This window comes from Schistocerca nitens, chromosome 2 (genome assembly GCF_023898315.1).
Source record: "Schistocerca nitens isolate TAMUIC-IGC-003100 chromosome 2, iqSchNite1.1, whole genome shotgun sequence".
Classification (NCBI taxonomy): Eukaryota; Metazoa; Arthropoda; class Insecta; order Orthoptera; family Acrididae; genus Schistocerca; species Schistocerca nitens.
The window spans coordinates 566,379,732-566,383,375 of NC_064615.1; the positions used below are offsets into that span (position 1 = coordinate 566,379,732).

Here is a 3,644-nt window from a genome sequence, read left to right on the forward strand (position 1 = left end):
TATCTCGGTGTCTACCTTGACAAACAATTACTCTTTACGCAGCATATTGACGACAAGAAGATGGCAGCCCAGAAGATGGCCAGGTCATTGATTCCGTTCCTGAAGAGTAAGGATCTCAACCCTAAGACTAAACTCCAATTGTATAAGGCAACAGTGGAACCCATAATGTTGTATGGCTCCACCTCGTGGGGAACTACGTGCGTCTCCAACTACAACAAACTCCAAGCGCTGCAAAACATTTGCTATCGATGGATCACAGGAGCTCCATGGTGGACAAGAAACGTCGACATCCGCACCGCACTCCACGAGACCACTATACAAGCGAAGGTCCATGACAAGGCTCTAAGAGTTTTTGACAAGATCGATGCCCTTAGGGACGAAGTTCGACAATTAGAATCGGTAGGAACGGTAAACCCTGCAAGATGGCACAAGTATCGAGTACCGAAGTCAATAACGTTTCACCCCCCATAGGCAATCTGTCATAACACGAGGAAGCAGTCACACATAACAGCCTTGACACATTTCACCCTCCACGGGAGATAGACATCACCAAAGACAGCAGGCTAAAGGACCCATTGCGTGCCCAAGCCTAACTGAATGTGTAATAAATAAAGTGTTTTCCTTTTATCCTTACATCCCATCCTAGAAGAATAAGTCATCAAGGATGATCTCTTCAGTCCACACCACACACTATATATATATAAAAAAAAACTCGGCGCGGCGGTTATGTTCTCTTCGTATGGAGGCCGCTGCAGTCGCGTTGTCGACCTGGAGAGGAGGTCTGTCAGGGTGTAATTGGCTGACATCTTCTTCACAGTCGGCTCTGCCCTCCCGTTTCGGACTGGCGTTCCGGCGCTTGACTTTATGCCGTAACAGCCTGCTTATGGAATGTCGTATTAGTTATACGACTGGATTCGTGATTCTCTGTCAGAGAGGTCACAGTCAGTAGTAACTGACGGAAAGTTCAAAATGGTTCAAATGACTCTGAGCACTATGGGACTCAACATCTGAGGTCATCAGTCCCCTAGACTTAGAACTACTTAAACCTAACCAACCTAAGGACATCACACACATCCATGCCCGAGGCAGGATTCGAACCTGCGACCGTAGCAGCAGCGTGGTTCCGGACTGGAGCGACTACAACCGCTCGGTCACCACGGCCGGCATAACTGACGGAAAGTCATCGAGTAAAACAGAAGTGATTTCTGGCGTTTCCCAAGGTAGTGTTATATGTCCTCTGCAGTTCCTTATCTATATAGACTTAGGAAACAATCTGTGCGGTCCTGTTAGGTTCTTTGCAGATGGTACTGTCGTTTGTCGTGTCGTAAAATCGTCAGAAATCCGAAACAAATTGCAAAACGATTTAGAAAAGATATCTGTATCGTGCGAAAATTCGCAATGAACCGTAAATAATGAAGAGAGCTAGGTCGTCCATAGTGCTAAAAGGAATCCGCTAAACTTCGGTTACACGATAAATCAGTAAAACCTAAAAGCCGTAAATTCGACTAAGTGCCTAGAGATTACAGTTACGAACAACTTAAATTGGAAAGAACACACAGAAAAGGGAAGGCGAACGAAAGACTGCGATTTATTGACAGAGCACGTAGAAGATGCGACAGAGACTGCCTACACTACGCTAGTCCGTTCTATTTTGGAGCACCGCTGCGCGGTGTGGGATCCTTACCAGACAGGATTAACGGAGAACACCGAGTAAATTCAAAGAAGGGAGGCACGTTTTGTATTGTCGAGAAATAGGGGAGAGCGTGTCACGGACATGATACAGGATTTTGGGTGGACATCATTAAAACAAAGGCGTTTCTCGCTGCAGTGGCATCTTCTCAGGAAATTTAAATCACCAACTTTCTCCTCCGAATGCGAAAATACTTCGTTGACACAGATCTGTATCGCACTCCGTCTTCAGGCCACAAGTGACCCATCGGGACCACCCAACCGCCGCGTCATTCTCGGTTGAGAATGCGGATAGGAGGGGCGTGTTGTCACCACACCGCTCTCCCGGTCGTTATGATGGTTTTCTGTGACCGGAGCCGCTACTATTCGGTCGAGTAGCTCCCCAATTGGCATCACGAGGCTGAGTGCACCCCGAAAAATGGCAACAGCGCATGGCGGCCTGGATGGTCACCCATCCAAATACCGGCCACGACCGACAGCGCTTAACTTCGGTGATCTCACGGGAACCGGTGTATCCACTGCGGCAAGGCCGTTGCCCAGACCTGTATAGGGAGAGACGAATATGATAATAAAATAAGTGATGCCAGAGATCGCACGAAAAGATATACGTGTTCGTTCTTTCCCTTGAGCTGTAGAGAATTATTGTGGAGGTGGTTCGATGAACAGTCTGCCAGGCACTTAAGCGTGATTTGCAGGGTGTCTATGTAGATGTAGATGTAGATGCAGACTTTACGTTTCTTCTGCAGAGTGGCCTTGCGGGACACGTGATTCCCTTATGTGTAGAAATACACTTTGCCGTGGTAGTCTCTCCAGCTGCATACTGACGTCACGGCACGATTCAGTCCAAAAAGTTAGGATACTGCCAAGAGATGGGGAAGAAGCGTACTCAGCTACTGTAGAAAGGATAACAGCAAATGAAGTAGGACAGTGATTAGCTGAAAGATATTCAGTGCATACAAGTTTTGATTTGTTGATAACAGCTTCACAAATTTGAGGTTTGAACCAGCGTCATAAACTCAAAGATTTTGTTGTCTTGCTCAAACAAATGCTCTGAATACCTTGAAGGGCGCATGCAACAAACGTCAAAGAATCAAATTTACTATATGGCTAGATACACGAATAATTAACATTTCGGCACAACCGCACAGAGTAGGTGAATGTACGCCATCTGCATTATGTGTAATAATGAAAATTAAGTAGAGTGCTTTTTATTCAGACTCACATTTCAGTGTTGTTTGTTTGTCAGAGGATAGCGTTATGTCTAGTGTAAGGAGAAAGGTCTACTAGTACGTGTCGAAATTCGAGAACAGCAGAACTGCAGCCTGTCGAGACTGCTACCTACAGTTCAGCGTTTCTACTGCTTGCGATGATCGACTTCTTACGACTTTCCTGCGAACATGGTGTGGATAGGTTCAGGAGAGTTGTAAGAGGTGGTTGTAATTAAAATGTTGTTCTGAGTGTTGCATTGCGGACTGTATACAGCCCAGGACAGTGAAATATTGTGAGTATTTCATTAATCAGTGCGCTCGCGGAGTATGTTGAAAAAATATTTCCACTTTCTGTCACCAGGTGAAAATATGACGCTGTAGGCATTCAGAATATGAAATGTTCCCCGTTTTGACGTCAGTATGCTGTTTGTCGCTTACCAATGCATGTTGATTTCTTTGTGAAGTGACTGTTGGTTTAAAGCGATAAGAAGATTGAAGTTTTCCGTGCGAAACGCAATGGCTGTTGAGAAGAAAGACCGTGCATTGCTGGTAAAGTTGTCTTATCAGAACGGCAGCAATAGCAGCACTGAGAAGCAGGCATATCGCTGACAGAAACCGCTGCGTAGAGGCCCCATGTCAATAAATGGACGAAAGAATATGACGAAGGAATTTGAAAAAAAGGTGTGCATTAGGTTGTGCAGCAGGAAGAGCGAGGCGCCACATACCCATGGCAGTTGTAAATAACGT

The 3,644-nt window shown here is 45.7% G+C and overlaps 1 pseudogene; it reads right to left on the minus strand.

Moving 5' to 3' along the window:
- Positions 1 to 2,108: 2,108 nt before the first annotated feature.
- Positions 2,109 to 2,226, minus strand: LOC126237832 (5S ribosomal RNA; annotated as a pseudogene).
- Between the last annotated feature and the right edge of the window lie 1,418 nt (positions 2,227 to 3,644).